The sequence below is a fragment of the Theropithecus gelada genome, chromosome 17 (genome assembly GCF_003255815.1).
Source record: "Theropithecus gelada isolate Dixy chromosome 17, Tgel_1.0, whole genome shotgun sequence".
Classification (NCBI taxonomy): Eukaryota; Metazoa; Chordata; class Mammalia; order Primates; family Cercopithecidae; genus Theropithecus; species Theropithecus gelada.
In genome coordinates this window covers 80,348,530-80,376,483 of record NC_037685.1, presented here as the reverse complement: position 1 = coordinate 80,376,483, position 27,954 = coordinate 80,348,530, and the positions used below count along the sequence as shown (strand labels likewise).

General features: G+C 38.2%; 1 protein-coding gene across 3 annotated transcripts in view; it reads left to right on the top strand.

The window, feature by feature from the left end:
- The window catches only part of CAB39L (calcium binding protein 39 like), a 135,948-nt gene that overhangs the window by 11,176 nt on the left and 96,818 nt on the right, over nucleotides 1-27,954 (top strand). For all 3 annotated transcript variants that reach the window (XM_025364059.1, XM_025364061.1, XM_025364060.1), the window contains exons 2-3: nucleotides 3,725-3,847; nucleotides 4,603-4,678. The gene's annotated coding sequence lies outside the window, so the exon portion shown is untranslated. The remainder of the gene's footprint in view (nucleotides 1-3,724; nucleotides 3,848-4,602; nucleotides 4,679-27,954) is intronic.

Here is a 27,954-nt window from a genome sequence, read left to right as displayed (position 1 = left end):
GAATCCATGGAGAAGTGGTGAGTGAGGTGGAGACTAAAAATGAGGAGAGGTTGTGGGACCTAGGGGATAGCAGAATACAGCTAATTCTGAGAAAGAGAAAGCCCCACCCTGAATAGAGAAGTGAGAAGAGGTGTGAGATCCATTAGACGAAATAAGAGACTTGAAAGAAAATGAGACCAAAGAGGCAGTCTCGGGAAAGTACTGCTTCTGGGGAAAGGAAAGAGGGTGCCTTGGAAGGATCACCATCTACCTGGAGCCTTGGTGATAAAGAGAAGAGGTAGTAGAAATTAAGAATCTTGGTGAAACATAATAGAAAATAGATAATCATTTCTCCCACCCAAAAAGGAGTCATTAATTAAAAACAAACAAAAAAAAACTTTATTAGGTACTATTGACTAAAAAATCCAGTTAAGTTATCTAAATTCCTTGCTTTTGCCTGTACACAACTATATCTGGTTTAGGGAAAATAAAATACTTCAAGATGAACAGAAGATGGCAGGCAACATCTATATAAAGTTACTTTAGCTAGAAAACAAAACGATAGTCAAAACATTTCAACTGGGCCGGACACAGTGGCTCACGGCTGTAATCCCAACCCTTTGAGAGGCCAAGGTGGGTGGATCACTTGAGCCCAGGAGTTTGAGTCCAGCCTGGGCAGTATAGTGAGACTTAGTCTTTACAAAAAATAAGAAAAAAAGTTTTTAACAAATTTTAGTTGATGAAAAGTCTTCCCGAAACATCCAACTATAGCACTAAAGAAAACTACAGCACAAAACTACAGCACAAGAATTTAAAATATCCTTAAACTAGCATCTGTAGAGATAAAAAGTCTCAAATCCAAATTCAAAACTGCAAAACAAATGGACAAAAAGAGGAAGATATGAAAAGTGAATTTACTGAACCCAGGAAATAAAATGCATCAGAAGAAAAATCGGCTTTTAAAATGAAGTTAAAGCCAGATGCAGTGGTGCATGCCTGTAGTTCCAGCTATTTGAGAGGCTTGAGCCCAGGAGTTTGAGGCCAGCCTGGGCAATATAGAGAGACTCCTGTCTCAAAAAAAAAAAAAAAATCATAAAGAAAAAAATGTAGCTAAATTCCAAAGTACATAGAAAAGATTGGACTGAATATAAGAAGCACTGAGAAAAGGTATGCAAACAACTAAGAGAGTGAAAATTAAATGAAGAAAGGTTAAAAAGTAATAGAAAGTGATTAATATAGAAGATAAGTAAAAGTAGAGTTCCTAAGAAGATAAAAACAATAGCAAAGCTAATAGTTAAGCTTCAATCCATGAAAACATTCTGGAAATAAGAGATGACTCCAATCTACATGTTGAAAAGGCTCATTGTGTACTGGGAAAATTGATCCAGAATGGTCAGTTCCAAGTCATGTCCTAGTAAAACAACTGGACTTTCAAAATGATGAAGAAAAATTCCTCTGGGCTTCCAGACAGAAAGGAGAGGTTAGCAACAGACTTCTAAACAGCAACATACAAAGCAAAACAGCCATGGAACAACAAATTTAAAGTTTATGAAGGTGTAAACCAAGGATTTTATACCTATGACTCATTCTTAAAAAAAAAAACCATGGTAAATCCTACTATATTAATAAAAAAGTATTTAAATGGTGAAAAATGCCATGAGCAAAGTCAAAAGGCAAGCAACAAAACGGAGAAAAATATTTGGACTTATATCACAAAGAACTAACCTCCTTGGTGAAGACAACTTCCTAAAATTCCAGGCAAATAAGACCATCAACCCAGTAGGAAAATGGGTCAAAGATATGAAAAAGAAATGCACATGACAGACATATAAAAGATATTCCAGACTGGGCGTGGTGGCTCACACCTGTAACCCTAGCACTTTGGGAGGCCAAGGCGGGCAGATCACTTGAGGTCAGGAGTTCGAGACCAGCCTGGCCAACATGGTGAAACCCCACCTCTACTAAAAATACAAAAATTAGCTGGGCATAGTGGTGAGCACCTATAATCCCAGCTACTGGGGAGGCTGAGGGAGGAGAATTGCTTGAACCTGGGAGGCGGAGGCTGCAGTGAGCCCAGATTGTGCCACTGCACTCTAGCCTGGGCAACGCAGCAAGACTTCGTCTCAAAAATAAAATAAAATAAGGCCGGGCGCGGTGGCTCAAGCCTGTAATCCCAGCACTTTGGGAGGCCGAGGCAGGTGGATCACGAGGTCAGGAGATCGAGACCATCCTGGCTAACACTGTGAAACCCCATCTCTACTAAAAATACAAAAAACTAGCCGGGCGCGGTGGCGGGCGCCTGTAGTCCCAGCTACTCGGAGGCTGAGGCAGGAGAATGGCGTAAAAACCCGGGAGGCGGAGCTTGCAGTGAGCCGAGATCGCGCCACTGCACTCCAGCCTGGGTGACACAGCGAGACTCTGTCTCAAAAAAAAAAAATAAATAAAATAAAATAAAATAAAATAAGAGATATTCCACCTTCAGTCATACAAAGAAAAATACAAATTAAAGCTATGCTAAAGTGTTTCTCAACAAAATCCAAAAGTTACACAATATGCCCTGTAGACTGTGGGGAAATAGGCACTTTGATACATTGCTGGTAAGGATACATAAGCATAAACTGCGTGGGAGAGAATAGTCAAAGGGAGGTTTGTCACAACAGCGTATTACTTGCATTTGCAAAAGATCGGACATAACCAAAATGCCCCTTAATAGAGAACTGATGGCGTAAACTGAGGTGTATCCAGACAGTGCAACAGTCTCCAAGTAGATGGTGCCCCTTCCAAGTCATCCTCTTTCCATAGAGGTCATAAAAAAGAAGGGAGAAGGTCTCTATATACCAATAGAGAATGATCTGTAGAACACATTAGGAAGTGGAAAAAACAAAGGCATTGAAAAGTATGGAATCTATCCACAGAAGGAAGGAGCAGGGTAAAGGTGCCAACAACAGAAGAGAGATTTCTGTAAATAGAAGTTGTTTCTGTAGTTTTAACCCTAAATCATCATGTATGTGTACATATTCAAAAGTGGGATTAAATAAAAAGGTAGAATGAAAGAAAAATCTGAAAAGGAACTGAAGTAAGTTTACACGACTGTATCACATTTTGGTGACATAACCACACACAAAAAGGAACAAATTCTAGTGACTCTATAACAGATTTTGAAATGTACTTTCTTGGTGGGATATATTCAGTAGTAGTAGTATTGATGCGCTGCTATTTTGAAAGCATTAAGCGTTGAAAAATGTTTTCATTTTTTAAATTTTTTAAAAATTTTATTTTTGTAGAGACGAGGTCTCACTATATTGGTCAGATTGGTCCCAAACTCCCGGGCTCAATCCTCCTGCCTCGGCCTCCCAAAGTGCTGGGATTACAGGAGTGAGCCAGTACACCTGGCCTAAAATGTTGATAATTGTTGGACAAAACCATAAAATTTATCAAGGCTATAACTTAAAATTTAGTCTGGAAATTCCTTTGACTGAGTAAAGTGAAAATGAAGCATAAAATTACACAGGAAAGCTAACATAATAGAGTTTGTGTTATATGGTGGGCACTTTGCTGACACTGTATAGATGCTATATCATTTGTTTCTTGCAGCTATACATTGAGACCCATCTTATTTTCCCACTAGGTTCAGAGAGATTAAAAATTTGCTTCAGATTAGCCAGTTACTAAGTAGAAGATTGAGATTTAAACCCAGATTGATGTGACTCCAAAGCCTGTGCTGTTTTTTCCTACATTATTGCAGGATATCCATCAAATATACTGGAGCAAAGCATTCTAAGTTGCTGCTCAGAACGTAAAGATGCAAACCCCAAATCAGTGGTTTATTCATTCTTCATGCAAAAGCAATGCGCTAAAGGAGAGAAGTGTAAGTTTTCTTTTATTTCTGATGGGGAAACAAGAACACACATACACATTCTTGTGATGAAGATAGATTTTACAGAAATTGCCGTTGCTGACTGAAATTGGTAAAGGTGTGAACTAAAAGTGGTGAAGTAGAAAAGAAAAAAATCTAACAGGTATGGGTTTTCATGATGTTGTTAAAAGCAAGACACCTATCAAAGCTTCCCGTTATGACCCTTCAGTGCCCTTCTATGTTTTGTGCTATGAAGCAATAGAAATATGAAAGAGCTAAAATTTTACTGAATATCTAAGGGGAAGAAAGTATCCTTCAGTCAGGAAAGCCTTCGCACAGCCTTTTTGTAAACACCAACCTTTAAGATACTAGTTTAAATAAATTATGTTTCTTCCTTTTGAAGGTGGGGGCTGTTGGAGATTTCAGAGGTCCTAGAGCCCCCTTTACCCAAGCCAACGCTTTATACTTCTACTGGTTTCCCTTGATGATAAATATATTTTTCATTCAGTTCAATACTACTGTTTGAAAGGTCTGCCACTTGAAGTTATTGGGATATGAAAATTTACCTGTTTTAATTTGATGTATCAGTTATTTGATTATGATGGAAATTTAATTTGTAACTGAGAGTTTTAATTTGTGTTTGTAATTTGTAATGGAAATTTAATTTGTAACTGGAATTTTAATATATAACTGAGAGCAATAAGAAAATATGTTGGATTTGCTATAAAGATTTTACAAATTAATTTTAAAGCTTTTCTTTTTGTCAGAAGCTGTGGTGATCAGTGACTTTGGTGAAGGCTAAGAAGGTTCAAACAAATTTGCAAATGATATACAACTTCTAAGGTAAGCTACTATGATGACTCAATCAAGATTTTAAGTGCTCTTGACAGACCTGTAGACTATACTCAACATCCCCAAATAAAATTTATCAGGAATAAATATAATATTGTATTTAAATTTTATAAAGCAGTTGCAGAAATGGTAGACTGATTTGTAGCAGTATGATAGACTAGAGAGCCTGAATTCCTCCCTCCACCAACCATGTGAGGTACTAGATTCAGTATAAAAAATATCCTTTTCCATGAATGGATGAGCCCATTAAGAAAATAAGGGGAACTTTCTGGGGCTAGAAATAAAACAAGTATAATATATCCTGTGAGATAAGCAGGTGCTGAAGTCACTGAATACTTTGGGGGCATCCATGGATTTCTGTTGTCATAGAAGCTTTGTGTAAGGAGCAGGATGAGGACTAGAGAAAAAGATCCCTGGGTCCCATATAAAGGTAAGAATCCTGATCAGAGACCATCTTGCAAAGATATTCAGTTCTGGGTAGACTTACAATCTTCGCTAATAATTCTTGGTTATCAGCTCACATTCACTTGAATTTGGGGCCTTAATTTACACCATTTTTATAGTTTGTAAAACTCCACAAGTGGAGGATTTTAATTTCAATTGGACCTCAGTCTGTAATACTCTCAGGTACCTGGTAAAAACAATAAAAAATCGTCCTTGGAGGAATTCCATGGAGGAATGTACTATCAATGCAGTCGTCAAATAATTGTAGTTAAAATTCTAACAAGTAAGCTCATACACATTTTTTAAAATTACAAAATGTAGCAAGGGGGAAAAAATCAAAATACTGAGAGCAAGAGTCAGCAGAAACAGCAAACAACTGAAACAGATCTATAGAGATTTCAAGGCTTGCAGACTGAGTTTCTATTTGGATTATATGACCATTAAGCCTTTCGGTGCAATTCTATGAAAATATGAAGAGAACAGGTATGACACTTGCAGTATTAACAGGAATTACGAATTAGGATTCAAAGGTTTGATAACATCAGCAAAGATAGCCTCAGGCAGCCATATCAATACCAGTCTCACCTCCAGATCAGAAACATCCAGACCTTGAGACCAGACAACTCACCTAGAGTGTACTTGAGAAAAAGTTTAGTCTCTAGGATAAAATAAGAAATAACTAAAATCATTAACTTCTTAAATAAAGGAGAGTGGGAGTACCACATAACAAACACAGGAAGCTAAAAACCTCTTGAAAATGATTCTTAAAAAAGAAATGTATAGTTAGTAGGAAGAATTAATTGAAAGAGGAGAAAAACCCAGTAACTTTTTTCCCTGCCCTATACGCCAATGGCTGACCAGTGCCCCTTCTGAACGACCTATTTGTCTTCTAAAATAGATAATGTTAGAGCACTTTCAATTAGGTTATAACCACCTTGTGTGGGTCAGGGAGCTGTTTTGTCTCTTTTAGGTAATGTTTACACATGTCTTACTGATTTCCTGTAGCAGATTTTATAGTTAAATTCACAGCATTTATATTATTTATAGTAGTTCCACATTATTTGGGTTATCTTAATCCGCCCAACTATCTATAGCAGTTAGCAGCATGCAAAAGGGCATCTTTAGTTAAGTACAATTTTTGAATTCTGCCAACGAAATTTAAATTGAATATCATAGATCAAAATAAACCCCAGGCTGATTAAAAGGAGAATAAGTATTATAGCTGGTAGCGTGTTTATCAACTTTGTGGACAGCTGGTAACTTCCATTTTGGAGTGAAAAAAACAAAACAAAACACTGAAGAACATTTTATAGAATAGAATTATTATTATTATTATTATTATTATTATTTTTTTTTTTTTTGAGACGGAGTCTCGCTCTGTCGCCCAGGCTGGAGTGCAGTGGCCGGATCTCAGCTCACTGCAACCTCCGCCTCCCGGGTTCACGCCATTCTCCGGCCTCAGCCTCCCGAGTAGCTGGGACTACAGACGCCCGCCACCTCGCCCGGCTAGTTTTTTTTTTTGTATTTCTTAATAGAGACGGGGTTTCACCCTGTTAGCCAGGATGGTCTCGATCTCCTGACCTCGTGATCCGCCCGTCTCGGCCTCCCAAAGTGCTGGGATTACAGGCTTGAGCCACCGCGCCCGGCCAGAATAGAATTATTATATAACAGTTTTTGTACAAATGAACGTTGATAAAACCAAAATTAAAAAGGTAACATTAGAAGAAATATTTGAACCAAATAACAGCATGTTTATGAGAAATAAATAACTTATTAAATTTTATAAGAGAAATCTCAAGACTCTAGTAAATTAAATACAGATACAAATTTATAGTTCTCATAAGAAGAAAGTAAAAAACACAAAAAGGAGTGTTCGATCCCACAAGTAATCAAATGCAAATTAAAACAATAAGAGAACATTAGAACATTTTATTTCGTTCTAAATAAGCAAGAATTCAGCAAGGTATTGGGGATGGTGAGGTTTTGGCGAACCTCATGGTATACTCATGCTGATAGCATCTTTAGTTAACTAAACTATGTTAAATTGCTTTTAGAAATTGGCATATAGCAAAGTTCTAAAAATGTATGTATGTTTTGACCCAGTCAACCAATTTGTGGTATTTTTTCCTAATAAAATAAACTAAGTAAGGAGGGAAAAATAATGCATGAAAATATTTTGATAGGATTGAGCATGGGAGTGACAAATGGGAAATAACCTAATGTCAGTGATAGTGGGTTAAGCAAATTACTATAGTATTAGTGTTGTCAAAAATGATAACTTTTTGCTGGGTGCAGTGGCTCATGCCTGTAATTTCAGCTACTTGAGAGGGTGAGGCAGGAGGACTGCTTGAGGTCAGGAATTCAAGAGCAGCTTGGTTAACATAGTAAGACCTCATCTCTAAAAAAAATTTTTAAAATTAGCCAGTATGGTGGCATGCCTGTAGGGCCAGCTACTAGAAAGGTTGAGGCAGGGCATCGCTCTAGCCCAGGAATTGAAGGCTGCAATAAGCTATGGTCATACCATTGATTCATGTTTCTTATCTGTAAAGTGGGACTAACATAATAATATTTGCTTTATTTTTCTTTCAAGGCTATTGTAAAGAATACATATATGAACAGTCTGGATATTATAAAATGCTATATAATTATAGTGAGGAATATTAATTTAGCATTTTTTTGTTTACATTTGTATCAAAAACAAATTTTCAGATATCTTTGAGGTAAACCATTTAATTTCTGGAATTTAGAAATATATATTCAAAATAGGTGGTTTTAATCATTGACTCATTTATCTTTGCTATGCTTTTTACTTAACTTTTGTGGCGGACCATTGATTGTCTATGCAAAAGTCATACCAACCTCTACTTTCCTGCTTTCTTTTTATGATTGAGGCAGAAAATGCCAGATACTCATTTTTCTAGACTCCTTTGCACTTAGTGGGTAACTGTTTTATCCTCTTCAGGCCAAAGAGATATAGAAGTTTATTGGAGAGCTCCCTGAACAATATTTTCCCCCTAAGAAAAGAGAAGTTATGTGAAGAAGTTCTCCCTTTCCCTCCCTGTTTCTTTCCTTCCTTATTTGGATGTTGTAAATGAGACTCTTCCTGGAATTGCCAAGCCACTGTAGCAGCCAGCCTCCAAGATGGCCCCCACCACCTCCTGGTATTTGTGCCCTGTGGATTCATTCTTCTTCCATACTGTGCCAAGACTGGTCTGTGTGACCAATAAAAAACAGCAAAATGTTAAGTCTAAGACCAAATTCTTAAAGACATTGTGGTTTCCATCTTTATCACACTTTTGCTGATCACTTGCTCCAGAAGAAGCTAGCCAAGTGAGCATCCCAATGGAGAGGCCCAAACAGCAAAGAACCAAAGCCTCTAGCCAGTAGCCAGTAGTCCTTCTTCCAGCTCCAGTCAAACTTCATGATGATTGCATCCCTGCCTAAGGCTGACATTTGAGTCAGAACCATTTAGCTAACTACTGCTGGATTCCTGACTCTCAGAAACTATGTGAAATAATAAATCTTAAGCGATGTGTTTTAAGCTTACAAGTTTCGGATAATTGTTACACAGTAGACAACTAATTTGATACTGGCACTAGAGGTTGATTGATGCAGTAGACTGTGTCCCCACAGAATTCCAGTGTTGAAACATAATTCCTAATTAGATGCTATTGGGACATGGGGCCTTTAGGAGGTGATTAAGTCATGAGGGTGCAGCTGTCATGAATAAGATTAGTGTCCTTGTAAGAGTCCTGAGAGAGCTTGTTTCACCTTCCACTATGTGAGCATACAGCGAAAAGATGGCCATCTGGGAAACAGGAAGTGGGCCCTCACTGGACACTAAATCTGCTGGCACCTGCATCTTGGGCTTCCCAGCCTCCAGAACTGTGAGAAATAAATTTATATTGTTTATAAGCCACCCATCTATGTTATTCTGATATAGCAGTTCAAATGAAATAAGACAAGTGATGTCAACAATTTTTTTTTGAGCTAGGGTCTTGTGCTGTTGCCCAGGCTGGAGTGCAGTGATGCTATCACAGCTCACTGCAGGCTTGACCTCCTGGGCTAAAGCAGTCTTCCCATATCAGCCTCCCAAGTAGCTGGGAGTACCAGTGTGCACCACCACGCCCAGCTAATTCTTTTGTTTCTTGTAGAGATGCAGTCTTACTGTGTTGCCCAGGGGTTGTCTCAAACTCCTAGGCTTAAGTGATTCTCCTGCCTTGGTCTCCCAAAGTGCTGGGATTGCTTTGGGAACAATCCCATAGGAGCCATGGTGTTCAGTGACGAATATTTTAAGTGGGCATGGCTTTAGAACTTGGTAGTGGATGAAAGGTGAATGGACATTGAAGACACTGTCAGTGTAAACCTAAAGTATCTTGGAGAAACTGTAGTCTCATGTTTTTTGGTGAGGTTGCCAGGAAGGGCTTAAAGGAAAGTGGGGAGAATCTTGTTAGAAACTGGAGGAAAGGGGAACCTTCTAATGTAGTAGCATAAGCTTTATAAAGCAACACTGTCACCTGTAGTAATATAGAAACTAGAATGCGCATAATGAACTGAGTACTGTAGCTAAAAAGATTTCCAACTAGACTTGAAGGTGCCACCTCGTTTATGCATAAAGAGTGAGAGGAGCAAGTATGCTAAAGAAAGGATTGATAAACCTGACAGAGCTGAGACTTGATGGTTTTGACCATGTCACCTCTCCAAACAGTAAATGATGCTAAAATTAAGAAATGGCTTCTTCTAAGTGAAAGGGAGAAATAATTTTCCTCAACCTTACTAAGTTCGTAGTTGGGACAGACTCCTGCAGCAAAAAACAGATGAACAAGAGAGAAACAAGCACACTTAGTAATGTTGCAGTGCAGTTCACATGAGAGAAAAGTAACTCAAGAGTGGCTTAGAGTGGTTTAAAATCCCAGCTTATAGAAAATCTTCAATAAAGAGCAATAAATTGGCCAGGTGCGGTGGCTCACGCCTGTAATCCCAGCACTTTGGGAGGCCGAGGCGAGCAGATCATGAGGTTAGGAGATCGAGACCATCCTGGCTAACACGGTAAACCCCGTCTCTACTAAAAATACAAAAAAATTAGCCGGGCGTGGTGGCGGGCGCCTGTAGTCCCAGCTACTTGGGAGGCTGAGCCAGGAGAATGGCGTGAACCTGGGAGGCGGAGCTTTGAGCTGAGATTGCGCCACTGCACTCTCGCCTGGGTAACAGAGCAAGACTCTGTCTCAAAAAAAAAAAATTATTTTAAAGAAGCATATTTTAGGGTGAAATATTCTAGTTTCCTTCTTGAACAAGGATCAGATCCAAGGCATTGTCAGGAAAACTAAGGACAAAATTGAGAGTGTAGCTGTAAAATCCTTTGTTAATATTTAAGAAAGATCTAAGTTTCTGCCTCTTCAGTCACATAAAAGGGCCTCTAAAGAAAGACTCATGGTGTGACTCACCAATTCATTCAATCAAACAATAGGGCTTCCCTTAAGCTTAAGCTTAAGGGAATGGTCCTTATCCTGCAGCCATTTCAGCAGAATCTCAAGGTAGAGGAGGGCTTATCTGAAAAAGATTTGTGCATGTGGCTTTTGTTTAGTGCAAAGAACCCCAGTGAGATTCCTAGGAGACCCACAAAGCTTTAAGAGAAATGTATTTTGAGGATCACTACTAGCTTGGATTAAAGGGGACAGAGAGTACAAAATGAAAAGATGCCTTTGAACCCCCAAACTTCTACAAGCAGGAAGCATGATGAGAAAACTACTCAGCAGAAAGCAAGTGCTACCTTTCATAAAAAAGAAAGAGTGACTCAGAGGGATGAACTTGGAAGACGGATCCCAGAACCATGGAGAATCATTTCCCGATGGAAATAGGACTGAGTCTTAACGGATTTCCAGATTTCCAACATTTCCCTCTGTATTTTAGTAACCTGATTCTATGTACTTTCCATTTTCCTCCTTTTTTGAAAAGGATTATCTGTAATGACTCTCTCGACCTCACCAAAAATTGTGTAGGTCAATGAATTAACTTGCCTCTTTAGCCCAGGGGTTGGCAAACCTTTTCTGTAAAAAGCCAAATAGTAAATATTTTTAGCTTTGTGCCTGTTTTTGCATAGTTTACCAAATAATTTTGCTACTAGAGCTATGCGTTTTACTATGTCTTGATTCATTTATTGTATTCCTACTTGGAAATTATTCCCTTGACAATGCACAACTGAACTTTTATACTCATCTCTATATATGAGTATATAGACATATGTATTTTTCTACATATGCCTGTATTTTTGTATATGGATATTTTGGGTAGCAAGCTTTGTAATGATTTCTCCTAGTCTGTTACATTTATTCCTGTAATTTTTGTTTTATTGATTGCATAAAAAGTTTTTATTTTTTATATAAAAATAAAAGTTTTCAATACTCAAATTGATTGTCTTTTTTTCAGTACTCAAATTTTTCTCCTAAGGTAATATAAAAAAATGTTCTCCTGTTTAGTTATTTTTCGGCTTTTCTTAGGTTTACTTTTTTAACCTCCTGAAATGTATTACCATGTGCATTGTGAAATATTAATTCAGGTTCATTCTTTTCTACACTGACATCTTATTTCAGTATTTATTTAATTGGAATTGCTTTGTGCTTGTTACATTTTAAATTAGTTTTACTACTGAAAAATTTTTGTCCGTGTTTTCTGCTTAATGCATTCTTGTGGATTTTGTCAATCATAGCTTTATAATGGTGTAATTCTGGTGAAATGACCTCAGTACCATTAACTTAAAAATACATAATTTGATATTCCCATTCTCTCATTATAAAATATACATTAAACTTATTTAGAAATTCCTGTCAGGAGCAAATCTCCATATACTTATTTATTCCTTTACTTAATCAGTAATATACTCATGTATTCTTTTATTTTCCATCATTGGAATTTTGTGACTTTTAAAAACTAAATTAGTATTCTGAGAAGTTAATTCTCAAGTTTTAAAATAAATTTTATTTCTTAAAACGATTCTAGATTTACAGAAAAATTGCGAAGATGGTGCAGAGATTTCCCATATATCCTACAACCAGTTTATTAACTGTTACATATTAACATGTTACAATTAATGAACTAATACTGATACATTTTTACATTATCATTAACGAGAGTCCATACTTTATTCGAATTGCCTTGGTTTTTACCTCATGAGCCTTTTCTGTTCCAGAATGCCACGTTACATGTAGTCATCGTGTCTCCTTAGGCTCCTTATGGCTGTGACAGTTTTTCAGACGTTCCTTGTTTTTTTATGACCTTCACAGTGTTCAGAAGTGTTGGTCAAGTGCTTTGTAAAAGTGTTCCTCAATTTGAACTTGTCTGATGCTTTTCTCTTTATTAGACTGGGGTTATGAGTTTTGAGGAAGATCTCAGAAGTGCAGTGCCATTTTCATCACATACTGTCAATTTCATCACTGTTGATGCTGACCTTGATCACTAGGCTGAGGTAGTATTGGTGAGGTTTCTCCACAGTCAAGTTTCCATCACCTCTCTTTTCATGCTGCTCTCTGGAAAGAAGTCATGATCTATAACTCACACTCAGGGAGTGGGGAGATATGTTCCACCTGCTAATTACTGGGAATTCTTCTGCACAGGAGATTGTCCCTTCTCTTCCATTTATTTATTATTCAATTACTTATGTCAGTATGGACTCGTTATTCTATTTTGAGGGATTCTTATTGTTAATAGAGTGAAGTCTCTCCCTTTTTCTTTCCTGTCACCAAAGAATAAGAATTCCATTGGAGTTATAACTTACAAATTTGCCGAAAAGATTTTTCTGTATTTGTTAGTTTAGTTGAATTCCTTAACTTTTCTAGGTCTATAATTGCTTTTTGTTCTGTTTCACCTTATAGATGATGAGCTCTTTAGCAGTTAATGTTTATTTATGTTTGTGTTCTCCATGTGTTGTACCTGGCATATAGTTCTTGTTCAATAAATATTGAATAAATGCATTAATAAGGTTTTCGTGTATGGGAAGAGAGTTTTTTTTTTTAATTTTCTGGTTCTTATGAACTTTTACCTTTACAGCAACTTAGGGTTGACTTCCCTTTCTCTCCCACTAATTTTTACTCTTTTTAAATAAATTATTTTATTTTATTTTTTGTAGGGATGGGGGGTTGCTCTGTTGCCCAGGCTGCTCTGTAACTCCTGGCCTCAAGTGATCCTCCCACCTTGGCCTCCCAAAATATTGAGATTATAGATGTGAACCACTGCCCCTGACCCTAATTCTTAATCTTAATTCAGCATTAGGTAGAGCAGTTCTGCTTGCTTCACTAGAGTTAGGCTTCCAATAGCTGACCTTTATTATTATATTTTGTGATCTGCACATCATCTCTTTAAGGCAGTGGTTCTCAAAATGTGGTCACTGGACCAGCAGAATCAACATCCCGTGGGGACTTGTTTGATATGCCAATTCTCAGCTGCCCTAGATTTATTTAATCCAAAATTCTGCGGACAGGACCCAGTAATCTGTTGCACCTGCTCTCCAGGTGCTCCTGATGATACTAACGATTGAGCATCACTGATCTATGGTATAGTCTTTCACAGGTAGCACATCTGTTTCTTCCTCTTTTTATCCTCACTCAAGCCATATCACATTTCCGCATTAGGTCTGTGGATTTTGTTTTTTCCTAGTTTTTACGTGTAACTTGGAAAAAGTCTGTATACTGAGAATATAAGATTAACATTTTCTAGTGTTCTTAAAAATGGCTTAGTATCATCTCATTCATCAATTATTTTTGATGAGTCTTTCCAGTATGTTTTTTAATACTTAAAGATTGACTTTTAAAATGCTTTTGGTCTTACTCTTGTAAGAATTGCACACTAATATTAGAGAATAATAAATTTTAGAAGTGCAAGGAATTCATTCTAGTTGCTTCTAATCAATGGTAAGTTTAAGAAATAAAAAAGTAAGGGAAGCCGGGTGCACTTACAGTCCCAGCTATTCAGGAGGCTGAGGTGGGAGGATCACTGAACCTAGCAGTTTGAGACCAGCCTGGGCAACATAGTGAGACTCATCCCTCAAAAAAAAAAAAAAAAAAAAAAAGGAGAAATACACTTTAAAATTTTATTTATTTATTTATTTATTTATTTTGAGACAGAGTCTCGCTCTGTCTCCCAGGCTGGAGTGCAGTGGCACAATCTCAGCTCACTGTAACCTCCGCCTCCCAGTTCAAGCCATTCTTCTGCCTCAGCCTCCCGAGTAGCTGGGAAGACAGGCAAATGCCATTGTGCCCAGCTAACTTACTGTATTTTTAGTAGAGATGAGGTTTTGCCATGTTGGCCAGGCTGGTTTTGAACTCCTGGCCTCAAGTGATCCACCCGCCTGGGCCTCCCAAAGTGCTGAGATTACAGGTGTAAGCCACCGCGCCCAGCCAAAAATAAATTTTTAAATGCCGACTTTTCCTTGGGCTAAAATTCTTTGGAAATACTTAACTCTTTATCACAAAGTTTATAATTTATAAATTAGTAAAGGCATTTACCATGTAAGTGCAGTATCAGTGGAATGTTAATCTGAAGGGCCAGAAGATTTTGAGAGGAAAAGAAAATTGTTGCACAGTCAAGCTGTTTCATTGCAGTGTTGACATCTTTTGATTGTCTTTAATCATTCAATTTGAGATCTTATTGGTGCTTGGTATAATAGGTTATCCCTCCCCCACACACATCAAACAAATGGTAAATCTCTTTGTGATTTAATAAGTGATTTTTGACTGAAACTTGGACATTCGTGTATTATGGGTTTTTTTTTTGTTGTTGTTTTTGTGTATTATAAGACTCTGGATCTTACTTAAATCTGTGTTTTAGCAGGCACCCTCCAACACTACTGCTGGGGGTGGACAGGTTTGCCTCATTACCACCAGATGGGCTTGGACGTTCAGGTTCTCTCCTTGTTCTCAGTTGACAGCCTGGGGGAGGGGGTTTGCTTGTTACTGCTGGGTAGAGGAGGAGGTTCAGGCTCTCCACTAGGCCTCCACTGGTACCCCGCTTGTTAGGAGGTAGAGGAGTGCCTTACTGCTCTCTGATGGACCTCCACTGACACCATGTGGAGTGGAGGCCTTGGTACTGCTAAGTGGTGGTGAAAGTCTGGCACTCAACAAGTCCCCTCTGGCGCCACTCCTGCAGTGCGGGGAGGAGCACCTTGCGACTGATGTGTGGGCTGCAAGTCCAGGCTCCTACAGTGGTCTCCACTAACGCAGATGGGGAAGGGGGATATTAGATCATGCTCAAGGGGGATGAATGTCCCAACTTTCCCCTTGTTCCCATTCAGGGAAAGAGGTTGGGGTGCCTCCTCTTACAGTTGGACAGGGATGGAAGTCCAGGCTTTCCACTTGGTTTTTGCTGGTGGGGATGAGGTGGAGTTTCACTTTTTTCTGTAGTGTTTGTCTGGAGTTATTTATTGCCTAAAAGTTTTCTGTCTTGGTGCTCCTTTCATGTTTCTTTGGCTAGAGAAAGCAGTCTTTCTGCGGGGGCAGGCAGAGAGGGGAGGCAGTTTCTTTGCACTTGGTGTTCCTGGGTTGCTGGCTTCACCAGTATCCAGAGTGGGATATAGAAAGCAAAAATAAGAAAATTCAGGATATCATTACCATGTTTTCTCCTGGGTCCTGAGGTCCCTAGCCAGTTTGCCATCTCTCCACCTTTCAGAATCCTTTTGGTTTTAATTTAACTTTCCTGCACAGATATTTTGCTTACTTGTTCAGATCTTATTCTTTGCCCTTAGATATGATCATTTTTTTCTTCATGCAGATGTGTTCTTCGCTTGCTAAATTTATTTCTAAGTCCCTTAGAGTTTACTGTTATTTTAAATGTAATACTTTTCTTTCTGCTTTGTAGTTCTACTTATTGATTCTTGACCTTATATGCGGCTATCTTTCAAATTCTCGTAATTCCAACAGTACTGCTGATGCTTAGCATTTCTAATAAAGTTAGAACAATGGGTGTTCTAGAATTCTAGGATACATTAATTCTATCTCAATAAAGCAAACACATTTTATATGATAAATATAATGTACATGGCTTTTGGTTTTACTTAGAAGAATAAAGAAAAATATGTCTACCTAGAAGCCCCTACTTGCATTTTATTGTCCAGGACTAAGTCACACTGACACCTTTAGCTCTCATTCCAGCTACTCCGGAGGCTGAGGCAAGAGCCTGGAAAATTAAGCTTTTGTACTGTTTGGCAAAATGATGAAATAAAGAGCATTTTGTTAGAGAAGAAGTAGAGAATGGATATTAGAAGACAATTAGCTGTCTCTAATACATTAATAAAGTATATAACTATAATTGCAAAATGCTAATAAACCAACCGAGGAGTTGATTTGGGAAACATAAGATGAAAAAGTCAACAAGGTGAGGATAAATGGAGTTGTCTCATTAAAGTATATTTATGCATTATTTTTCAGAACTGAATTTATTTACATAGATAAATATGGCAAGACACTTAAATTTATGTTAGCCTCCTTGTCAGTTTGTTGAGGCCTCCCTCCTTTTTTTCTTGACAGTGCTATAGAAATTATAATAAAATCTTGTACATTAAAGAGTATTAACATAATTGTCTTTCATGGATATCTAAATGGATATCTGCAACTTCCTTAAAGTTGTCATCCTCTAATCTAAAGTTAATGCATTTAATATTTCTTATTTTATGATGGCTGTGATTGAATAACGTGTTTAAAAACTGGACAAATTGAAACAGAATGAATTTAATGAATCCTATTTACTGTTTATTGATTCTTTTGACTTTAGTACTGGGATTGCTGATCTTGGCCCTGGATTTTAGAGATAGCTTGCTCTTTTGCAACTGTGGCATTCTTCTATATAATATGGAATAAAAGAAGGAAAAAAAGTAGTTTGAGCTCTTTGTTCAGATTTGGCGGGGTTTGGGGAGGGGAAGGTCATAAAATCCCTGATTAAAATTTTCTAGATTCCACCATCTCTTGCAAAGCATGAACCAAATAGATTAAAACAATAAAGTTTGCGGTTTTTGTTGTTGCTTTGCCAATTGACAGTACAAAAGCTGAATTTGAAAACTGTGATTCAAGCACTGGAGATTTTACATTTTGAATTTCATTTATTCTTCTTCTTCCTATTTTTTGAGACAGGGTTTCTCTCTGTTGCCCAGGCTGCAGTGCAGTGGTGTGATCTTGACTCACTGCAGCCTTGACCTCCCGGACTCAAGCAATCCTCCCACCTCAGCCCCCTGAGCAGCTGGGACTAGAGGCATATGCCACCACACATGGCTAATTTTTGTATTTTTTTGAGAGACAGGGTTTTGCCATGTTGCCCAGGCTGGAATTTCTTATTTTTCAGTGGAATAGAACTTTACGATCGAAAGGAGGAAAATAAGCTTTTGAAGAACTTTTGAAAGACTTGATATTTATCAGATAGTTCTTTGAAAATATTTTGATGAATAAGGGTGGTTCATGCCTGTAATCCCAGCACTTTGGGAGGCCGAGGTGGATGGATTACTTGAGGTCAGGAGTTCGAGACCAGCCTGGCCAACATGGTGAAACTGTGTCTCTACTAAAAATACAAAAATTAGCCAGTCATGGTGGCGTGTACCTGTAATCACAGCTACTCAGGAAGATGAGGCAAGAGAATCACTTGAACCCGGGAGGGAGAGGTTGCAGTGAGCCGAGATCACACCACTGCACCCAGCCTGGGCAGCAGAGTGAGACTCTGTCTCAAAAAACAAAATATTTTGGTGAATAAAATGTAAATTAATTGAAAACATACAGTTCTCTTCAAATATACATGAAGTGAAAGAGTAAGAAGCACATGGCAAAATGATGTTTTTAAAATATGTTTGCTTGGCTGGGTGTGGTGGCTCATGCCTGTAATTCCAGCACTTTAGGAGGTCTAGGTGGGTGGATCACTTGAGGTCAGGAGTTTGAGGCCAGCCTGGCCAATATGGTGAAACCCCGGGCTCTACTGAAAATACAATTAGCCAGGCATGGTTACACATGTCTGTAATCCCAGCTACTCACTTGAACCCAGGAGGGGAAGGTTGCAGTGAGCTGAGATCATGCCACTGCACTTTAGCCTGGGTGACAGAGCCAGACTCTGTCTCAAAAAAAAAATAAATAAAATGCGTTTGCTTTATTGAGATAGAATTTATGTATTCTAGAATTCTAGAACACACATTGAAGTGTACAAGTCAGTAGTTTTTAGTATGTTCACAGTTATGTAACTATCATCACAATTATTTTAGAACCCTTTCGTCACCCTGCAAAGCAGCTCTGTAACTTTAGCAGTCACTTCCCCTTTCCTCTCAACTCTCCTAACTCTAGGCAACTATGAACCTATTCTATGTCTCTGGATTTGCCTATTCTGGACATTTTATATGAATGGAATCATACAATATGTGACCTTTTGAGACTGGCTTCCTAGTGTAGTGTTTTCACCCGTATTGTATTATGTATCAGAATTTCATTCCTTTTTTTACCAAATAATGTTCCATTTTATGAATGTACCACATTTATCCATTCAGCAGTTAATGGACATTTGTCGTTTTTTTCCCTACTTTTGGGGTATTATGGATAATGCTCTGAACATTCATATATAAGTTTTTGTATGGGTGTATGTTTTCATTTCTCTTAGATATAAACCTAGGAATGGGATTGCTGGGTTATATGGTGACTGAGTTTAATTTCTGAGGAACTACTGACCTGCTTCTAAAGCAGCTGTACCATTTTACATTTCTACCAGCAATGTTTGAGAGTTCCAGTTTCTCTGCATTTTTGCCAGTGCTTAGTATGTCTTTTTCATTACAGCCATCCTAGTGGGTATTCTCACTTTCTGAGTATTTAGCATAATGACTTGCAGGGTTTTTTTTTTTTTTAACTCAAATTTTACTTTCTGGATTGAAAACATGGGATAAGAATTCTGCCTGTAAGCACTGCTGAAAACTTCTTGGGAGAACATGAGAGGCTGTTACAGTTTTATTTCAGTCTTTCCCCTGATAGAGTCTCCCCATCCTCTTAAGCTCCCAAAGGTGTGTTTTATCGTTATTTTCTCTTCCCTTTCCCTGAAGGTTTTTGCTTCTGTTATTTGCTTCTGTTATTTTGGTTCTGTTATTTGCTTCTGCCAGGTGCCTGAGTCCAATTTAGATAATATTTTAATACCATTGACATATTATTATATTGTTTATTTACATTATAGGACATGTTGGCTCACTGTAGAAGGAAAATGTAATTTCTATCTGATACAGTAGTGTTAAATAGTTAAGTTGCATATGTTAGTCATATTTGTGGGAATTAGTTGGCGTTTTTGGATGGCCTGGAAATGCATGATTGTTTTCCTCATTTAAAATAGGCAGACTGCAAGTAGGCAGATGATACAAATAGGAGTAAAGGAAGTGTTCTGAAATTGAATTGCAGCATTGAAATTGAATTACACAACTCTCCTCAATCCCCTAAAATCATTGGCTGGTACACTCAAACACTGTAATTTTGTGGTATGTAAATGATATCCTAATAAGGCTATTTTAAAAATTGGAATATAAAGTGCTCACTATCTCAAAATTAACTATTCAACACTAATCAGGAATGGATTACTATCCGACCATTATCTTAATCAGGAGTGGATTGGGTTCAGATAAGAGCCAGTGAGATTTTATATGCCAACATAAACTGTGAGATCTAGTTTGAATATCTATTTAGGCATCAAAGAGAAACACCAAATTAATATAGACTGACATTTGCTTGGTTCTATGTAGAAGATTTTGAGATTATCAGTTTTCTTTTTCTGCTTCTAACAAGAGCATGAGGATATGTAGGACCTCTTGACCTTCTCTTACATCTTACCTAATTCTCAGTGTGTGTTTTTCCTCCTCAGTAGGCACATTAATAATAATAATCTTAGCTAATATTTATACAGTGCTCACTGTGTACCAGGCACTGTTCTGAGTACTTTATATATTAATTCATTTAATCCTTATAATAATCCTATGACATAGGTACATTATTTCCATTTTACATTCGAGGAAATGGGGGCCCAGAGAGGTGAACTAATTTGTCCAGGCACCTTGTAAGTTGCAGAGTCAGTACGTGAAGTCAGGCAGGAGGCTCCAGAGCCAGTTTTCTTCATGACTGGATGCTCTGTTACATAGCGCCTACAGGTCCAGGGGAAGAGCACTGTCTCCTTGTCAGCATTGTTCAAACTGTGGCTTTCCACTCACTAGAGGGTCATAAAATCAGTTTGGTGAGCTGCAATCCACATTTTCAAAATATTAAATTAAGTGGCATAGACAGTATCAGACTGCATCAGATGTGGTAAGAGCAGGTGTGAAACTTTTGCTTTACTTGCATGGATGTTAGCTTGTTACTGGAGTTTTTGTGTTAGCCATGTTTTTTATTGTGGGTTGGGGTAAGGTTTGAAAGCACATTCTGTAGAGGGGCAATAGTTCTTCTATTTGGAATCATAGGCCACTGGTCTCTACTTGTTCTAAAGCCAGTAACAGAGTGACATGTTCTACTCTCACTACAACCCAGTTTAGATGCACCTCCCCATCCACTAGCTCACATTCTAGTGTCATTAAAGTTGTTCTGTATGAGGGCCAAATCAGCACCCTTCCTGTGCACTTAAAACTTTACTCAACATGAGGTTATAATGGAAACTCAGAAGTCTGTAGGCTTCACCAATACCATAGTGTAGAGTGTATAGATTATAAATATATCAGAGCCCACATTTTAAATTTTATTTATTTATTTATTTATTTTTCGGGATGTAGTCTTGCTCTGTCACCCAGACTGGAGTGCAGTGGCATGATCTTGGCTCACTGCAACCTCTGCCTCCCAGATTCAAGTGATTCTCCTGCCTCAGCCTCCCGAGTAGCTGGGATTACAGGTGCATACCACCACACCCAGCTAATTTTTGTATATTTTTTAGTAGAGACAGGGTTTCACCATGTTGGCCAGGCTAGTCTCGAACTTCTGACCTCATGATCCACCCGCCTCGACCTCCCAAAGTGCTGGGATTACAGATGTGAGCCGCCGCACCTGGCCACATTTTTTATTTTTATTTTTAAAATTTTGAGAGACAGGGTCTTGCTCTGTTGCCCGGACTGGAGTGCAGTGGCATGATCTCGGCTAGCTGCAGCCTCAACTTCCCAGGCTTCAGTGATTCTCCCACCTCAGCCTTCCAAGTAGCTAGGACCACAGGCATCCACCACCACACCCAGCTAGTTTTTTGTATTTTTAGTAGAGACGGGGTTTCGCCATGTTGGCCAGGGTGGTCTCAAACGCCTGACCTCAAGTGATCCGCCCCCACCTCGGCTTTCCAAAGTGCTGGAATTAAAGGCATGAGCCACACTGCCCAGCAAGCCCACATTTTTTTAAATGCCTACTTAATGGGGAAACAAAGCTGCTTCTTTTTTAAAACAAAATTTCAACTTGTAAATGCTATTGTAGAAAATTTGATTGTTACAGCAAATTATAAAGCAGAAAAAAGTAATCTGTAATCTTACTACCCAGAGAAGTGTTAAAATTTTGTTGTATTTCCTACTAGTCTTTTATCTATATAAAATTATGCATGTCTCTGTACACACACACACAGTTTTGTGTGTATATATATAATTTTAAAATGAATTTGAAGTATTAGTCCTATTTCTTGATTTTTACTTAACATATTTTGTTATATGAATATATATGGCACTTAAAATGTTTTTATGTCTCTATAATATTCTAAGATGGTAGCATATGTAATTTATTCAACTATTTCCATTTTGTAGATACTCGGCTTTCCTTTGTAAATAACATTGCAATAACATCATTGAACATCTAGCCATCTCTGACTATTTTCTCAGGATAGCTTTTTGTTAGTAGAATTAGTATGTTAAAAAGCATGAGTATTCTGGTAAGTTGTTTCTAGAAAGGTTCCTGGGGATTTTGTTCTACTCAGCGATGTATGAGATTCTGTCTCACTACATTCTTCTAGTTCTTATTTAATTTTAAAAACTGTTGCTACCTCTATTTCTTGAAAAGAATGATTCTGTTTTTTATAAAAGTTATACTTCTTTTTACTAAGGCAAATCTTTCATCTGCAGTTTTGACTCTATCCCAATGGAGAAATTGTTAATCTTTTAGTAAGCATGAAGAATTGTATAGAAAATGCAGAATTTGTTTGGAAGAAAAGCATGGATAATTCATTTGTGATGAATGTTGAATCCACAAAGAGTTTGTTCAAGTATTTGGAGACGGTTGTTAAATTGCCTTTTAAGGAGTTATGTCCTGGCCATTGGAAGAGTCTCTGTTTTGTTGCAGTTTAAGATGAGTTAGGAATACGTATTTGGAACTAGAAGCTGAGATAGAGTTTAAATTTTCTGTTTAAAAAAGGAAAGAAAAACTTGAAAGGCACAGGGAAGATCCAGCAGGAAATGAATAGGAACTCTTGATAAATGCTATGTTGTGTATTGTGACACTTCACTGTGACCTCACAAATAAAAACTTACGAAAGCCAGGAAATACTTGGTATATCTGGATTTCTTGTAGAAGCCAGTGAAGAGGGTGAGTATTGGTTGAAATGGGACCAAAACGTGTTGGGCCAGGTGTGCAGGGAACAGCTTTTTACCTCTCTCCAGGCTTATTCCTTTGACAACAAATATATGTGCCCTCCCTGTCCACTACTCCACCTCAAAAACTTCCCTATGTATTTCCCTTTTAACCACAAATTTCTTTTCCCCCATTTCCCTACCTCTCTTTCTGTCCCTTTTCTACTTTCATTCCAGTCTTCAAATTTTTGCTAAAAGTATTTTCCTATGCTGGAATATTGTTCCTTTTTCTATCTCACTATATCCAAATCCTAGTACTTTTTCAAAGTGCATCTAAATTCCCATTTCTTAGGTATTTGCTAACAAGTCTTCAGGAAATATGTTGTTAGAAGAATTTATAAAGTCTATGATTTTTGTACAATTAAAAAAGTCCCATTTATTTCACTTACTCGTTTTCTTTCCTCACTTAGGTAATCTCTATATTTTACCTTATGATAAAATAAGGTAAAGTATACCTTGGTCCCTTGCACATTTCTTCTTCCTTTTGTATTTTCTTCGAAACTTTGCATTCAGGTGTAATTATTTTATATAGATAGCTAAGGGTTTTTTTTTTTCCCCACAAAAGTTGTACAAGCTCCTTGAAGACAGATCTTTTGTCACAGACCTCTTTTGAATTCCTTAGAGAACCTAGTACCACACTAGGCTTCTGAAAACACCAATCAAGAGTTGCTTAATGCAGGGGTCCCTTACCCCTGGGCTGCAGACCTGTACCTGTCCATGGCTTGTTAGGAACCGGGCAGCACAGCAGGAGGTGAGTGGCTGGCTGGTGAGCATTACCACCTGAATTCCGCTTCCTGTCAGATCAGTGGCGGAATTAGAGTCTCATAGAGAGCACAAACACTGCTGTGAACTGTGAATGTGAGGGATCTAGGTTGCAGGCTCCTTATGAGAATCTAATGCCTGATGACCTGAGATACAACAGTTTCATCCTGAAACCATTCCCTGCATCCCAGCCCTGCACCCCCAGGTCCGTGGAAGAATTGCTTTCCACAAAACCATCCTCTGGTACAAAAACGTTGGAGACTGCTGGCTTAATGTAATTGAGTCATAGTGGAGAATTAGTGAGATTTAGCCCTCAAACACACTGGGTATCCAGTGCATATCCAAAAGCCATAATGGGCAGTTAACTTGAAAATCAGTTGCATGTGTAAATTTTCAGAATTATTGATTCAGAATTATTGATGTGTAAATTTTCAGAAGTATTGAAACCAATGACAGCTTTTGCATGTTTATCAACTCTGAGAAACCAAAATATTTAAAATGAAAAAAGTGCTCGTTATTAGATTCATGCAAAAGTAATTGTGTTTTTCCCCATTTTTTTAAATGGCAAAGGTAAATTTTATTTATCTGTATTATTAGAATAATACAATAATCACTTTATAGCTTTTTTCCAAGGAGAATTAACATTGTGTTTTTAAATTCTGATTTGTTTATGTTATCAGTGACTAATTTTAAAATAGATTATAAGATAGCAAAACAAAAACAAAAAACAACACCCTCACCTACCTAAATGTGTATATATAGAGAAGTGGTTAAACAAACTGTGGTACAGCAATATTAAGGAACACCAATTTGTGCTGAACCGCTATCAACTCCAGTGGGGATGGCACCAGGTTCTAGAGGCCAAAGAGACCCAGAGCCAGCAAAGGAGACAGAGGGTTTTTGGGGGAGTTTACATGCAGGGGAGAGAGTCCAGTGGCAGCGTGTTGGGCAAGAGAAACAACTGCTTGCAACAGTCATGCATTTTACACAGCATTTTCACTTAATGCCTTCTCCCTAACAACCTCCACCTGGTAACCTTCATTTAACCCAAAACAAAGGATCTCGATCCCCTCTATGCCCTGTGTTCCATGAGCCAGGCTGGGGGTTCAAATGTTCCTCATAGATAAGGAATGGATCTCCAGCCTATCCCAGATTCCTTAGCTCGGAACTGTGAACTGCATTCAGGGTCATCCTCGGGATATACTTAAGTCAAGTTTTTGGTGCCAAGTGCATCTACTGTGCAACCACGCAGCACTTCTAAAAGAATGAAATAGAGCTACCAAATGTAGAGAAATCCAAGATCCACTATAAAGAAATAAATTATAATGCAGTGTGTATAGTATTCTCTCATTTAAAAATTACCTTGGCGTGTATTCAAACAGATACATATATCTATGTATGCCTGGAAAAAAGATCTGGAAGGATAGCACTTTGAATAGTGTTTACTTTGGGGAGTGGAATTAGAGAAGAGGAAGGCGGGGGATTGTCTTTTTTTTCCCTCAAGATGGTCTCTGTTGCCCAGGCTGGAGTGCAGTGGCATAATCTTGACTCACTGCCACCTCTGCCTCCAAAGCTCAAGAGATTCTCCCACCTCAGCCTCCTGAGTAGCTGGGATTACCGGCACACACCACCACGCCCAGCAAATTTTTTGTATTTTTGGTAGAGACGAAGTCTCACTATGTTGCCCAGGCTGGTCTCAAACTCCTGGACTCAAGCAATCCACCAGCCTCAGCCTCCCAAAGTGCTGGGATTACACATACAAGTCACTGCACTGGACTGGGATTTTAAAACCATTAGAGAAGCATAGGAAATAATAAATATTTTTTTAATGGACATTTAATTTAAAATTAAAAGGTAAAAAGACATTTTTAGAATCAGCATAGCTAGAACAGTACACTGGTTTGTATTTTATTTGTAAAACAGGATGCCATTCTGTGGTTACAGTTATTAAAATTTTCTGTGATTAATAGTTATTAAAGGAGTATAATCATTTCTCCTATACTAGATCATGTTTTATAAGTCTTCAGAGTTGTGGTAAAATATGTTTTATAAATAGAATCCGCTATAATTACTGGATGAATTCCACAGAGATTTTTCCATTCAGTAAATTACCTGAATATGTTATATTACCAATGCTATGTGTTTGTTTGCCATAAATGGCTTTGACTCTGAAAATTGCCGTCTGAAGTACTTTCATTATTAAAAAGCTTTATAACCCTGTAGAAAGAGATACTTTGAGACTAGTTTCCCTTGACATTTTAAACCAAGTTATTTATAACTCAAGGTTTTCTGTCCCTTCACTCAGCCTGCTTCTTTGTCCTGTCTCTCTCTGTTCTCTTTAGATCCTGTTTTTCTTCTTGGCTTCAGAGCACCAGCTTACAAGTTGTACTTTTAAAGATTTATAACAGTAATAATATGATTTTCCAACATACAATTTTTGTATAGTTCTGGTTTCAAAAATTTGTAGAAAAGTGAAAACGTGTAAAAACTTGGAAAATTGGAGTATGACACACCTCATAAAAAGAGAATGTGCATCAGTTCTCAACAGGGTGGGAATTGTTCTTTTACTAAAAGGTATCTTGTGTTCTTAACTGACTCGAGCAAGAACTTTTCATGAAAGCACCAGTTGTGGAGAAAACAGAACATGGATCCAGCAAAGAAGGACGGGGAAATATGAGAATTATTAGTATCACCATCTGCCTGTGGTTATGGCACTAAGCCCATGTTGTTGTTATGATGCTAGCTATATATTGAATCTCGGGACTCCACGATCTGTTTCTTAACCTCATCCTTTGTTATTCCTTAAATTGGGCAGTTGGTGGAAAATCGTAGCATGTACAGTATTTCACTTAGTGTTGTTATATTGTTTAGATATAAGTGGAATTGTATGGATATGAGTGGAATTTTAACTGTTAAACTTAGGATTTGGTGTACATGAGTCACACCTTTTAGCTTTTCTTCTTACTGTATTTATGTGGATTATTTTATTTTATTTTATTTTATTTTATTTTATTTTATTTTATTTTAAATAGGGAGAGGGGCTCCCTATGTTGCCCAGGCTGGTCTTGAACTCCTGAACTCAAGGGATCCTCCTACTTCCTGCCAAAGTGCTTAGGATTACAGGCATGAGCCACTGCACCCAGCCACATGTGGGATTTGTGATAAGACCAATTTTCACTCTGCTCAAACATATATTCTCTTACTCTACCTTTGTTTTGCTCAGATGATGGTGAGTCCTGCTTTTCTGAGAAAACTGAGGTAAGCATGTGCTTCCTAACTGCATTCCTCGTTCCCTGGGCAGTCTCTACTCATGCTTTCTCCTCCTTCTCATTTTAGAAAAATATATATTATTCCTCTTATGTTCTTGATCCCTTCCATTGTGATCTCAAAGATCATGCTCCAATAATTATCCCCTTCTCATCTTCTACCTTCCTCCTGTCTGTCCCACTCAATCTACCAAGAGTTGAAAGTTTGTTTGTTTTTTTTTTAAAGCAAACAAAAACTTCTTCTATTAAGCCCTTCAAGCTGCCCTTCTATTCTTTATATCCAACACTTGGAAACAGTAATATATATTCATTTCTCTATTACCTCATCCCTAACCTCTTATAATCCTAATCCTATTGTTTTTTTTTTTGTTTGTTTGTTTGAGACGGAGTCTCGCTCTGTCGCCCAGGCTGGAGTGCAGTGGCCAGATCTCCGCTCACTGCAAGCTCCGCCTCCCGGGTTCACGCAATTCTCCTGCCTCAGCCTCCCAAGCAGCTGGGACTACAGGCGCCGCCACCTCGCCCGGCTTATTTTTTTGTATTTTTAGTAGAGACGGGGTTTCACCGTGTTAGCCAGGATGGTCTCGATCTCCTGACCTCGTGATCCGCCCGTCTCGGCCTCCCAAAGTGCTGGGATTACAGGCTTGAGCCACCGCGCCCGGCCCCTAATCCTATTGTTGTATCAGGTACTACTAAGTCTCCAATCTCCCATACAGTGTTCTAGGCATGGCATGGCAGATTTGGGCTATGTATGCTACCTGGATCAGAGCCAGTGTTACCAGTTTCCCAGAAGGACTGGCCTGGAGTCCTCTGCCTGCCTCATGCTTTTCTATACTGCTGTATGCTCTGATGGTCCGTGCCTGTCTTTGGTCTTGCTGACTACCAGTCTATGTCTTTAGGAATTTAGGGAATATGAACTCTTAAAAGTCCCTTTCTCTGTGCCCAGTGGTTCTCTAAAGGCCCCTTTCCCACTAATACTTTTGCTTTGTAAGAATTGCAAGTGGGACTTAGAAATTAGACTACAGGGTTGGGTAGTAAGTACTTTTAAATGCTTCTTTTTCTTGAAGGTCTCTTTTCTTTGGTCATACAATAGCATACTTTTCAGTTTCTCCTCTCCCTCTCTAACCACTATTTCTTTATTTGCCTTTTTCTTTTTTTTTTTTGAGACAGGGTCTCACTGTGTTGCCCAGGCTGGAGTGCGGTGGTGCAACCTTGGCTTACTGCAACCTCTGCCTCTA